The sequence below is a fragment of the Lactuca serriola genome, chromosome 9 (assembly GCF_051521515.1).
Source record: "Lactuca serriola cultivar US96UC23 chromosome 9, Lser_US96UC23_V15, whole genome shotgun sequence".
Taxonomy (NCBI): Eukaryota; Viridiplantae; Streptophyta; class Magnoliopsida; order Asterales; family Asteraceae; genus Lactuca; species Lactuca serriola.
In genome coordinates, this window is record NC_136416.1 from 199,670,447 (window position 1) to 199,685,449 (window position 15,003).

Genomic DNA, 15,003 nt, shown 5'->3' on the forward strand with positions numbered 1-15,003 from the left:
GGATTTTGGGGACTGAGTTATAGAAGGATTGGAATATTAGAATTAAGGATTTAAGGTTGGAAAATATAGCCTAATTTTCTAATTATTTTTAAAAATTATTTTAAAAAATTAAGAAATAAACCAAATACTATTAAAATCACAGATCATTAGAGTTAAAAAAATTCGATTAAATAGTAATCCCAACCTGAATTTAACCCAAAATTAACAGTTTGAGAAATTAACAAAACTCCATTAAACAGTCATCCCAACCTGAATTTAACCCAAAATTAGCACGTTGGGAAATTAAAGTTGTATTGAGATTTTCTATCCATATTAACCTAAAATTAACATATTGAAATTTTCTATCCATATTAACCTAAAATTAACAGATTGGGTTGAAATTTTCTATCCATTTAAATTAATATTAACCTAAAATTAACAGATTGGATTGAAATTTTCTATCCATTTAAATTAAATAGGTATGTCTAACCTATTTAATTAAATAGACATGGTTGGATAAAAATTATCCTATCAATCCATTTAACTTTAATGTATGTTAAATTTAATATTTATTTGAATATTATCATATATTAATTGAAGGATTAATTTATAAATTAAAATGTTTTATCATTATTTGTAAAATGTAATCTTAATTCTCATTTTTTTTCTTATCATAAAAAATGCTAGCAATTCTTCAAAATCTCTTTAAAATTAAATACTTTTTATGTTATTGATCAATTTATTCAAATTTGTAAATTGTAATTGTGTTTTTGTTATACTTTGAAAATTTATTTATGTTTGAAACTGATTCATATAATATAATCTTTAGTTAATATATTTAGTTTTTTATTTTAAATTAGTATATCTAAGTTTAACTCATTTATTATTTATTTAATAGGTTGAATCCAAAATTATATAAATGAGTCGATCCGGTGGCAACCCATTTATTTATAAGGTTGGATTCGATTGAAAATATCAACACATTTAAATAAAAAAAATTGGTTTGATATTTTCAACCCAATTAATAAATATGTTGAACCGAACCCAACCCAGATCGACCAATTGCTAGCTCTACAACATGAGATATATATATATATATATATATATATATATATATATATATATATATATATATATATATAAATGAAATTATGAGGCTCCATTTGCGATTTCAACAGTTATTTGGTTTATTATTATTATTTTACTTATATGATTAAGTAAAATAATATGGTTACAATGTATTAGACATAACTGGGAACAAATAGATTATTTGATTTAGGTGATCAAGTCACATATTTGGTTGAAAAATAATCATATCTTAAAATAAATTAAATAAAGGTATCTTTAGGTTCTTTTTGGCACAATAGGTAAACATAAAGTGGAAATATTAATGATTTCGAGATTCGTATTAACCATAAAGAGTAATGTCCAACTAATACCCAACATTTACAAAATTAATGTTTAACTTCGTATCAAACTTGTATACGAAGATGAAACCCGAAATGTTTTAGAATAAGGAAAAAAAAAGACTACAAATAGGAGACAACTAGGCATATCAAGGAAAGATGAAAGGACTATAAACTAGTTTTTACAAGTAAATATGGCAAAGTGACAAAAGTATAAATAGAAAATTAAGGAAATGACCAAAAATTGTGGGATGCTTTGAAAGAAATAACCATGAAAATGAGGAATTCACAGTATGACCAAAGGTTCGACAGAGGGAGTTCTGCAGAACCATAAACGCCTCTAAGGAAATGGAACACCTCTGCGGATCTTGAGTTTTTTTATTTTTTTTTTTATTTTTTTTTTGTTTTCGTATATTAATATATTTTTTTAATCACATAAGGTATTATGTGATTATTATATAAAAAATTTGACAAAAAAAGGATCAAAATAATGAACTTATGGTTAACCCTGATTACCTTGGAGATGATGAATGACACTTCATTTCTTCTTCCCCTTAAACGGTTTCCATCACATTGACTTTCTCTACGACATCTATTAGTTTTTACTGGATTAAACGGATTGTTAACCACTGCTTGTTCTTCAGCTTATTCACATACCACCGTTAAATACAAATGCATCGTCTTCTTTGATTCAGACATTACATGTCTCAATTGAAATACATCAGTTTCATCTCCAAGCTCCATGACATACCCTAACTCCGGGTATTTAAAAGACAAATATATATGATTATTTAACACAACTGCCTTACTTCTAACCATTTGTAATAACATTTCATGGTCAATGTTAGGAGGAAGATTTAAACCATAGTTTTTCACATTATTTCTAACGTAAACGTCATCTCCATTAACTAACTGTCACGACCCTCCCATACACAAAATATTAAAACTCGTTTTACAAATTACTCTCCACAAACACAACGAAAAAACAACTTCTAGTGGTAACTGAAACCCACAAACTCACAAAAAACCACTTAAATACGTCTATAACTTCTATAACTGATCTGCAAAGGTATACACTGATCCTTAGAGGTGTACACAGATCCGTAGAGGTGTATACTGATCCGCAGAGATGTACACTGATCCGCAAAAAAACAGTTTTGTGCATTCCCTGACAGTTATGCAGAGGTGTACACCGATCCGCAAAAAACAATTATATAATTGATCTTCAGAGGTGTACACTGATCCGTAGAGTTGTACACTGTTGTTGCGGTGTACGCTGATCCTTACTTGGCTAAGTGATGTGTCAAAAATTCCTTACCTGGACTTCCAACGTGGCACCTGACGTGTTATCTTCCCAATTATGCTATTAACTAAAACCCCAATTTGGACCTCATTTATTTCTTTCTTACCCCTTCGTGAAAAGTCAAAGCAAGCACCATCCTTTATATAATCATCTTGTTCGATTCGTCAACACAATGTATGCTAGCTCGTCCAATGCAAGAAATCGCCTTCAAGTTGCTCGTGTGTTTGTTAAAGACGATGTTAACAATTGTGACTACGAAGTTCCAGCTAAGGAACAGACATGTTGGAAGCTCACTAACCCTGTCGTATGTTTTTGGAACTGCAACAACAACTTGGTAAGCTTCGATCTAGTTTGATTTGTTAATGCAAGATTTTTTAGGGCTTCACTATCAAAAACCCATTACATTACAAAAAAAAACCCTAAAAGTAATTTTGATTATCTTGGGTTGTTGTCATGATTTCGTTTCTAAAAATACATGTACGATCACGATTGTTTAAATGGTGTTGTAGTGTTAATCATTTTTTATTTCGTGGTTTCTTAAATTGCATTTGGTGATTAGTGATAATGTTTTGATGTTTTATTCATGTGAGTTTGATACAGACAAGACTGAGGAAATGTGATTACTTTTAAATGGAAAGATGTTGCATTGGAAGATGGTTACTACAAAAACCTCATCTATTCCATGAAGCAACAATTGGATTCCAAAGAGGATCTTGGTATCATAAAAAACTTGAGGACTAAGAATCCTGAGTTGGAGTTTCTACTGAGTAAGGAGAAGAGTCTAGTGGCAATCATGGAGAAGGGGATGTGTGGTTTCAAGAATAGCATACATATGTACAAGTTGTTGGTAGTTGTTCTAGTTGTTGGGTATGTTTGTTTTGTTTTTAAGTTAGCTAATTAGTGTTGGGATATGAAGCTTTTGGTGTAGCCATTAGTGTAAGGTGTATATATTGGGATGTGAAGGTTTTTTTTTTGTATCTCTTGTAAAGTCAGCCTAAAGTGGTAATGTGCTGCATTTTGTATCTTTTGTAAAATCCCAATGACAATTGGTAATTAACCTTAATGTAAAGGCCCAACGATATATAACTGGAATGCAAAGTTTATGTGGATAGTGGAATGGAATTGTTTATGCTATGGAAGAGTGCAAACATGTTGAGGAAAGGATGCAGATTAATAAAAATAAAATCAATGAACATGAAGAATGGATAAAAAAGACTAAGAAGAGTATCAAAATGACAAAAAGATCATTATGAAGATAAAGTAAGAATTAGGGACGACTAGTCTACTATTCTAAATAACATAATCAAAACATAGGAAAATATTCTTAAGACAATAATCATAATACAATCAAAGTCTACTATTCCAAATAATTTATGCCATCCTATTACGGGAACTAAATCCCGTATATCTAGGTGACTGACTTGTCTCCACTGGTATACCCGATGCAAGCATTTCCATGAACATGCACACATAAAATCTACAATCTCCTCTTTCTCATTCTTCTACTTTTTCCTGTTGCGGCACATGTTTAGCATTAACGAATTCCACCTTAGTAGGTTTTTGTCTATTGGGAAAATGGGCACAATATGATATGTGGTCTAGTTCACTTAAAATACTATCTCCCAACGATTTGAAACTACTATCACCCACATATATTTTAAAGAAACCACACCATTCAGATGAATCATATATGCTCACTTTCCATGTAAGGAGATCCAAATGAGCTGAAAACGACCCAAATTACGACCCAAAATTTTTTGTTTAAATAATACTAAGATATCAACCATTTATAATATATCATGAAATCGTACGTCATAAATCCCAAAAGTTATAATAGATGTGTCATGACAAAAGAACTGTATCAACATAACATAGTATCTGAAATAACCTCCTAGGAAAAAAGCTGAAACTGTGGTGTGTGCGCAATGCCATCATCCCGAGCTCTTCCCTTTGCTTGCGGAAGTACCTGAAACCAAAACTGAAACTGTAAGCACAAATCCTAGTGAGCTCCCCCAAACTACCACATACCATACAATAACATATAAATCACATATTGGGCCTTGCCCACTGCATCAGACCGAAATCTGGAAACTGCATCGGACCGAAGTCCGGAAAATAACCAGGGCCTTGCCCTCTGTATCGGACCGAAGTCCGGAAACTGCATCAGACCAAAGTACGGAACTGACTAGGACCTTGTCCCCTACATCGGACCGAAGTCCAGAAACTGACTGGGCATAACATAACATAACATAAACATATCAACTAGCATAAACACATATACTGCATACTGCATCGGACCGAAGTCCGGAACACATATCAAAAGGACATGCTTGAATCACAAAGACATCAAGCACACTGAACTACTGCATCGGACCAAAGTCCGGAACTACTGCTAACTAGACGGGCCGGCATTGTGGCCGTAGACCCGTTCTTACTGGAAGGTAAACTCACCTCGTAATGCTGGTTGCTGAGATGCTAACTCTAAAAGTGGCTGACCGCTGCTCCGGAACTGTCCGGCTACAAATCCCAAAAACGCTAGATTAGTTACTTGAAAATACCCTCAGGGTAAGATGACTATTTCACCCCTAGTCAAAGTCAACTCCCTGGTCAAAGTCAACTTCCAGTTGACCGGACTCACCGAGTCAGGGCGCAGACTCGCCGAGTCCCTCCTTTACTAACTCTGACTTTAACTCACCGAGTCCCTTTCCCACTCACTGAATCACCCTGAACTCACAAGTTGAAGAAAAACGGGGACTCGCGACTCGACTCGTCGAGTTCGAAGAACAACTCACCGAGTCCTGTCATACAGATTCCATACAATTGAATTCTAAACCATTCCAGATCATCTAACTTGTAGATCTGAGCCCTTGGAACCATCTGAACACGTAGAGTTGCTAACTTTACGTGTAACTAAGAAGGAATGAAGCTATTTCCCTCAAACACTACTTTTCTTGGGAAAACTCATCCGACTCGCCGAGTTGTATAAACAACTCGTCGAGTCTAAGGCAACCTTCATCGGACTCACCGAGTTGTTCATCCAACTCGTCGAGTCCACGGCTATCTTCATATGACCCACCGAGTCAAGCTTGCGACTCGCCGATTCTGTTCAGTCCCTTTTCCATATAGACCTGATTTGAGCCATGCAACGGCTCCAAATTACAGATCCAAGCTTCTACGGCATGCTTATCACGTAAAGTTGCAAACTTTACGTGCATGCATGGCTTTAAAGGCTTCAAATGCCAACCCTAAGCTCTTAATGGGGTTCCAAGCTCAAGAGGGACCTCAATCACGACCATAACTGAAACTTTACACTTCTAGAATGCAGGGTGATCGCCAGGGTGGGCAGGGTAGCGTACCATTTGGAGCTACCTACGGAGTTGAGTCAGATTCACGATACCTTCCACGTGTCTCAACTGAGGAAGTGCATTGCTGATGAGGCGGCAGTGGTTCCAATAGAGGACATTCAGGTGGATGCGAGCTTGAACGTTGAGAGGCCGATCGCGATTCGGGATAGAAGGATCAAGACTTTGAGAAACAAGGAGGTGCCATTGGTTCAGGTCCAGTGGCAACATCGGAAGGGTTCCGAGATGACCTGGGAGCCGGAGTTGGAGATGCACGAGCAGTATCCAAAGTTATTTGTGGAAAGAGACTTCGAGGGCGAAGTCTGATTCTAGTGGGGGAGAATTGTAACATCCGGATTTCCAGGTACATTAATTATTCATTTATTTTGGAGATTTTGGGAGGGACTCGGCGAGTTGACGCTTAGACTCGCCGAGTAGAGTCGCGATTTTCCATTCGGGTTAATGACCGGACTTTGCGAGTCGACTAGTGGACTCGGCGAGTCAACGTTGTTTAATAAAACCCTAATCCCCGGGGTTTGAGGCCTATTTAAAGGGGCTTATAGCCACCAATTGTAGCTACCAGACCCCTGAGTGAAACCCTAAGCGATCTAGAGTGTTTGTGAGGAAGGAGAGGCCATTTTTGATCCTTGTGTGGGTGTTTTTGCAAGAAGAAGGTGGCCAAGGCAAGAGGGAGCTGAAGAAGGTGCTATTCTGTGGATTTTAGACCCTAAGAACTTCATATTGAGGTATATATTTGATCATTCTTCAATTTTGGGTGTTAATCCTTGAGAGTTAGGGTTTCTAGCCCATTTAGAGTGTGATTGTTGGTGCAATTGGCCCCTTCTTGTGTTGAGGCTGCGGATCTGGATCCAAAGAGGTCCAGAGACCTAAGCCCCTTGATCTTTATGGGGTGGCATTGGGTAATATGAGCTTAGGGTGACTTATTGAGGCCATTTCTTCAAATAGAGCCATTGGGTCTTTGCATGGGCATCAAGATCCAAACTTTACGTGTTTATATTGCTTAAGGAGGCCAGATCTATGAGTTAGATGAACGGATCTGACATTAGGAGGTCATTTGAGCTCGAGCATGGCATGAACTCGCCGAGTACCAAGAGCAGACTCGACGAGTAGGGTTAGGGTTTCCCCATAGTTCACTCAGTGAGTACTTGTCGAGTTGGGGGAATGAATCAGTGAGTCAGAGGGAATTAGAGGACTGGAGTTCAAGGCGGAACTCGCCGAGTTCATAATGGGACTCAGCGAGTTGAGTCGGGGTGGACCCGCGATTCATGCTAGGTGTAACCCGTCGAGTAGGGGAAAGACTCGACGTGTCATGCGAGACTAGAGGGATAGTGGACACGCGTAGACTCGCCGAGTCACCCAAGTGCACTCGGCGAGTCGGGTCAAAGTTGACCGTTGACTTTGAGGGTTTGGTCAACAATGGGGTCTTTGCGTCAAGAGAGGGGTAAAATGGTCTTCTACCCTTCCGAGGATTCCAAGAGAGGGTTGAGTCTAGTCTCGAGAGTTATATTTATGAGAGTATTTACTTTATGTGATTAGGCGGAGGCTAGACCATATTTCTACCGAGCCAGAGATTTACCGAGACATCCGAGGTGATTCTTCTCACTATACTTACCTAGAGTGGTAACAGAGTTATGTGCTAGTGTACTGTTGAGTTATGTGCCAGTGTATTTGTATGCTATTTATGTGTGTTATTGTGATATGTGATATGCATGACTTAGAGTTTCCAGAGATAGGACCAGTGGGTCCATAGAGTTAGGGCTAGAGAGCCCACAGAGAGTTGAGACTGGAGGGTCCCACTGAGACACACTGACCAGAGGGTTAGCAGAGCTATAGCCTTGAGTGGCTAATATGTGTTAGAGTGGTATTTTGGGGAACTCACTAAGCTTTATGCTTACAGTGTTATGTGTTATGTGTTTCAGGTACCAGTGATGATTGCGGGAAGGCGCCGACATGATTCATACACACACATGGAATTTTATGTATTTCGATCTTGGGAAATGTTTTGTGGAACAAAGATATGATACAATGAGATTTTATTAATAAATGTGTTTTTGAAAATGTGAAAAATTGTTTTAATTTTTACGGTGTTACACTTTACGTGTAACTAAGAAGGAATGAAGCTATTTCACTCAAACACTACTTTTCTCGGGAAAACTCATCTGACTCGCTGAGTTGTATGAACAACTCATTGAGTCTAAGGCAATCTTCATTGGACTTGCCGAGTTGTTCATCCAACTCGTTGAGTGCATGGCTATCTTCATATGACTCGCCGAGTCCATTCAGTCCCTTTTCCATACAAACCTGATTTGAGCCATGTAACGACTCCAAATTACAGATCCAAGCTTCTAGGGCATGCTTATCACGTAAAGTTGCAAACTTTACGTGCATGCATGGCTTTAAAGGCTTCAAATGCCAACCCTAAGCTCTTAATGGGGTTCCAAGCTCAAGAGGGACCTCAATCACGACCATAACTGAAACTTTACACTTCTAGAATGCAATGAGAGTCCAGATCTGAAGTTTTCATCCAAGGAGAGTCCATATCTCAAGTTTTGAATCATAAAAGGCTCCAAAGAAGGCATATCAAGCATAAAGGAGGTTATAATGGAGGAATGCACAAGGTCATAACTTCATTACCTGAATGAAGAGCAGATGTAAGCTAACTCCTGGACCTTCCTTCCCTTCTATGGACCTTCTTTCCTTCCCAAAGCTTCCAAGCTATCACAAGCACACTCAAACTCAACAATGAGGCTAGGGTTTACAGGGGAAATGTTCTGAGAGTGATAGAGGCGAGGTTGGGGGCGCATAAGTGTTTTTAAATAGGGTGCAAACCCTTAAAATTAGGGCTTCATCCAGACAGGCGGACTCGCCGAGTCCAGTGTATGGACTCATCGAGTAGCCAGCTCAAAACGCGTGATCGCCCCGTCTCTACTCGACGAGTCGGGCTATAAACTCGTCGAGTACCCCTTCCGAAATGAAAATACTTTGTTTGAATTACATACCAGAAATGGGGTGTTACACTTGCGCTGGCTACCTTGCATGCATGGTCCCTTCTTGCCATCTTTCTCCATTAAGCACCAATATTGCCAATAACTTAAAAGTGTTATAACTCCTTCGTTCTAAGTCCGTTTCCGACAAATAAAACTTATTTTTAATGTCACTCTATTTTGCGTAACGTAAATCAATGAATGTGTTGGTTTGCGCGTCGTAAAAAGGTCTTTTTCTTGTAGTGGTTCTGCATAGCCAACCATGGCTGTTGGTTAGGCAGTGGCGAGGGTAGGCATACCTTTGGTGGGTCACTTGACCCACCTATTATTTATTTTTTTATAGCATGATATATAGAATTAAAATTGGTGACCCACCCTAAATACTTTTAGTGAACTATCTTTTAGCGAAAATAAAAACGTATGTATTAATTTCATTTTTACATCCCATAATCTATAGTTTGATAGCTCAATATCATTTGAGGTATAATGCAATAAGAGTAGCCAAATAGAAGAAAAATAAAAAAAGGTAAAATATTGTGAACTGCAATAGGCATTAGGGAATGACGTTTCCTCTTCACTCCTTAATTTTTGTTTCAATCTTCACAATTACCGATAGGCAGCCTCACAATCATTGATCAGTTGCACCAATAGTCGTCCCTCCGTGCTCAAGCAGCCATCACTCACCCCGTGCCTCCTCTCAGCCTCCGTCAAATATCAACCCTCAAATAAAGGGTATTTTCTGATTTTCTCTCATCAGTATTCAATGACGATTGCAAAATCTTTTTTGGCTTATACGAATTGACCCTATCCGAAACCGCCACTAGTATTGTTTGATTTTTTTCATTTACTATAGTTTTATTTTAAATAGTGAACCATGTGGTTTTACATTCTAGACTCACCACTATGGTTAGAGTTTGTGTCCAGTAAGGTTTAGGTTAAGAATCGCTCTAATACCATATTGAAATTGATCAAAAAATCTTCTGAATATTTCAATCTAATTAAAATGATTACAAAAGAGGGTTTATATAGATAAGTATACAAGGAAACAAAATATAAATATAAATAAAGATATGCTATATCCAATAGATGGTAGGATCTCAATGATGGTAACAAAGTATCTCGTAATATAGTTCATAAATTTATGTGAAAAGGCTTAAATCATGGTCCCAATACAGTCGTAATACATACTACCATGGAGAATTAGGACCTGCCCTAACAGATGGTTGCCTTGGAACGTTTGTTAGTTGTAGATGACAATGGTAGTTTATGAACATATTTTAGTTCAACATTTTATTAAACAACTAATATCATGCATGTTCAATTATCATACATTAATGTTCAAAATCACAAGCCATACAAATCCACAAGAATCAATTTGATTTAATAAAGCAAATATTAACAACTAGCAATACAAAAAATCGCAATAACTTCTTGATTAGTTACACAAAATGCTACTCATCACCGCAAAAGAAAAAGATCATAAATGGAAGCACAAAAAAACAAATATCAGTGATTTTTCATATGCTAAATAAATATAATCTCCATGTTTAATAAAAACCTTCCTTAAATGCCACGTGTCCATCTTTTAGACCAATCTTCTTCCACATGTCAATCCCACAAATACTCAATCTTTTGTTTTTCCTAGCCCATCTTCTATATCAATGACAAATTCAGAAAATTAGAAAAAATTTAATCCCTTTAAATCAGCCGCCTAATTAGTGATATATGTGCATCCACTCCTTCCGATTACAACTCTATCTTCTCCGATTTTTCCTATATCTTTTGGAAACCAAATCACTGATTCAAATTTATAAAATACAAAAAATCAGGAATGATTTATCTTCATTGATCTTGAACCCAATTTTAATAGATCTGGTTGAAATCTGCAACCATCTCCTTATTATATTTTACTTTCGTCTTCCAATACGCCCCCGAATCTCCTGCTACTCCCATCGATTTACATTTACTCATACAAAACCCTAGAAAGTTGACTAAACCACCACCTTACCTCCACTGCCACACCACACCACCACCTATGCTAATCTAAACCAATACCCAAAACAAGGTAGCCAAACCACCATATCTCTTCCACCATCGCATGACTTCAATCACTACCCAACTTTTCGTTGTATTATGTGCCACTTCCTTCTCAGTCTGTCTTACTTCCGACTTGCTTTCTTTCTCAGGCATCTAACAACTACTGAAAAAGATATAATGGAAGCAACAAATCAATGGGTTTGAAGGTAAGGTGTATATGTTTCTAATTTCTAATGGCCTTTTGGGTTGTGAGTCATTCTTTTGGTTTCTTTTTTGTTTTTTCAAAAATTTCCAAAGAAAAAGAGTGGGTGATAAAAGAGTATAACTGAAAGGAATTTGAGCGGGAATGGGTTATGTTTCGTAGAAACATAAACATGTGTCTTGGATCTCAAAGGAACTATAATTTTAGTTTTATAATGAGTATTTAAGAAAGTTCTTCAATTAAATAGTAAGAAAAATGGAAAGCACACTAGGTGTTTGTGAAAATGTCTCACATATAATGATGTTGTGGTGAAGACATGGTGCTTAAATTGCATGCAATTCTTTGTATCCAGGTTTGTCTGCTTTGTTCTACAAATCCTAAACCGAAACTTGATCATATTAGTTTATCATATAACCATGGATTAGATATGGTTCTTTTCAATTAATCATCTATTCCATATATATATTTTTTATAGTTTGAGGTGAAGATCAGTCAGGTTATTTGTATTTTTTTCAAATTTTATTTTTAGAGGATATTGTTTTTTGGGATTCATGACTATTCTAATTTCACAATTGATAGTAAATATCCAACTTTAATATCTTTTTACAGGTGTATTTGATTTTTAACGACAATAACTCATAATGTTGGTGTCCCTTACTCTCTTTGGAGCACATTGTTGATTCTACGGAGAGGCAAGATCTTATTAGTCTTCACTATTATATTGAAAAATTATAGTTTGATGTTTTTTTTAAGGAAAAGATCAATATTTTACATAACTCTTTTTTTAGGATCAGTGCAAGGAATACATGGATTAAACATTGCATAATATTGTGGCAAATTACGACCTCCAAATAAAAAGATATCCTTTTTTCTTTTGCATTTGTAATTCAAGTTGCAACTATTATCTTGATAATTTAGGCATTTAACTCTTTTGGGATCAGGGAAGGAAATTTAACTATTATATTTTATAGTCAATAGTTTATTTTTAACGCAAATAATTTATATTTTTTGCATAAATTTTAATTTAACTTTCTCCCAATGAAAATGCAAACTACTTTAGCTAAGGGTTCATTTTAGGGATTTTACTTTTAAAGTGTATTTTTATACCCGGGAGATACTAAAATGCAGGTACCCATGCAGTTACATTATCATGCTTTAAAAGACAAACAAATTTTGAAAGTCTTTGGGAGCTTAATTTTTTTTTCTATTTCTGTTGTAAGTCAACGGATTATTGGAAATGGGGGTGTTAAAAGTCGTTTGGGAGCTTAATTTTTTTTTTCTTTTTACGGTTTAAGCAATGTACTTTGGAGCTAGATTGGTGTTTTTGATAAAACATGGGCTTTCATGTTAAATAAAGATTGGTTTTTTCAGAAATTCGTATTTAGATATGATGAAAGTTGGAATATTTGAAAATTGGTTTTGTATGGTTTTACCAATGTACTTTCCTAATTTCATTTGTAGAAAATAGGAGGAAAACTTAGGGTTTTGTTTTTTGAAATTTTATAGTTGAATATCATCATGGGTCTCAAGTCTTGAGTGCAAAGCAAAATTCTATTTGGATGTCATTTATAGTATTATATTTTCTAAAATGGTTTTTTTCTAGGATTTCCACATGGAGTGGAAAATAAAAATAAAAAAAAAATATTCTTATATAACATTATACTTTCTGGAAATTATCATTTATAACATTCTACTTTGTAAAACGGCCTCTTTTTGATAATTTTCTACATGGAGTGGAAAATAAAAAACAAATATTTCTTTTATAGCATTTTATTTTTTGAAAAACTATCATTTATAGCATTCTACATCATAAAATGGTATGCTTTTGAATATTTCGAACATAGATTGGAAAATAAATAAATAAAAACATTTCTTTATATGTCATTCTACTTTTTGGAAATGTCATTTATGTGGTGGAAAATAAATAAAAAACATGTTTTGTTTATAATAATTTTAAACATACTAACTGTGGTTTCCACGGGTTATAACCTAGTAGTTCTTATACATGCAATTGTTAGCATACCTTGTATCTCGGTGGCCTTTTCTCCCAATTTCCTTATAAAAAGAGGAGAATTGATAGGGTGGAAATGGAATTAAAATATTTCATTTTCTCTCCATTTTATATGCTAACCAAACAAGAGAAGTAGACTACCTTCGACTTCTCTACACTAATTATTTGTACCAAACATGCCCTAAGTTCCATCACTTGTGCAATATGTAAATATGTAATTTAGTATTCATTTTCTTGGTTCAAATATAAAAGCTCAAAAAACATACTTTGGAATGATTGCTTAAATCATTATTTGTAATTTTCCATCTAGCTGTTATCAAGAAGTATACATATATAGATCTCTTTTTGCTGTTAAAAAAAAATTGTGCTTCGTGGTTTTCCCTCATAGGGCTTCCATTTATATTTGTGTACTCGTATTCTTATTTTATTTCTTGTGATCATCATTTTTGTAACGAATCCAGTTTAGTTAGGTTTATTCGCTCTTAATATTTGTATAGTTTAGTTAGGTTTATTCCCTGTTAGTATTTGTATATGCTTGTAGTGCAATGAATCACACTTGGTAAAGTATATGAATTTATTCCTTTTCATTTTGCCTCTTCAATTTGAAAAAAAAAATACAATTATTCTTTTCTGATGCAAAAATACTCATGAAAGGGTATTTATTGCTCTCCAATTTCAGCATTTTGAGTGATGTTTCTTTTTCTTTGCAGATGTAACCAAAGGCAAAAGAAAACAACCACTCACTTCATCAACAAAGTTTCAGGGGCCCCTTATTTGAATTTGGTTATGAAGCATTCTTTTGGATATAAATATAGCTTTCATGTGAAAAGCGTCAACATTGCTTCCACCACTTGGCTACTCTTTCGTCTATGTTTGGAATTTCTCTTGGAAATGGGCTATAAAATATACCTTTGAGTGTTTGATATCGCACATAACTTTCATTTTGGAAAAAAGTAGATTAAGACCATCTGAATCAGATTTAGTCCGGTCTATGAGATAGTTTCAATAATAAAACAGTCTTTTGATACGTAGAATGTTTTCGATCAACCACTAAAATTTTGTTAAATTCACACATCTAAATTATGTTCAGAAATATATTGCGAAAACGATAAAAGATAAGATCTTTTGTGGGTGAGTAGCAAAAGCAGAATAAAAAGCCATTTTATCAGCCCATCCTTATTCCTTAACTCTCAAATAGTGTGAACTATAGGCCCGACAATGAAATAAAATAACAAAAAAAAAAGAAGAAAAAAAAAGTCATGAGAGAAAAAAAAGAGATGAAAGAAAAATAAAATTTTCTTGTATTCTTGTGTTCTTGAGTTGGAAAGAAGTGAAAGAAAAATTAATCATTTTATTTTTTCTTTCCAAATCCTCATAAATCGGAAGGCAAAATTAGAAGGGAAGTGATCATTCTATTTCCCTCCATTTTCTTTCAATTTCTTCTTTTAATAAAACTCGGGAACATCAGTTTATTTAATTTTTATTTTTATTTCCATCAGTTTTTTTTCTTTTCTTTCGTTAAATTGAACTCGGGAACCAGGTAACAATTGATTTTATATATTTGTTCGTATAACAATTGATTTTATATGTTTGTTCGTATTATCAAATGACATTAGGACTTGCATTAACCGACCCTTGTGCCTAAATTGATTTTACAGAATGGGCTTATTACTTCACATGGTACTCATAAAAGTAATTATATAATTATTGAAAATTACT

The 15,003-nt window shown here is 35.1% G+C and overlaps 1 long non-coding RNA gene across 1 annotated transcript; it reads left to right on the forward strand.

Moving 5' to 3' along the window:
* The first annotated feature begins 10,744 nt into the window (after window positions 1–10,744).
* On the forward strand, window positions 10,745–14,285 carry LOC145074529 (uncharacterized). The gene is made up of 3 exons (XR_013691883.1): window positions 10,745–11,099; window positions 11,221–11,277; window positions 13,995–14,285. It is a non-coding gene; the product is annotated as an uncharacterized LOC145074529 (long non-coding RNA).
* Window positions 14,286–15,003: the final 718 nt, after the last annotated feature.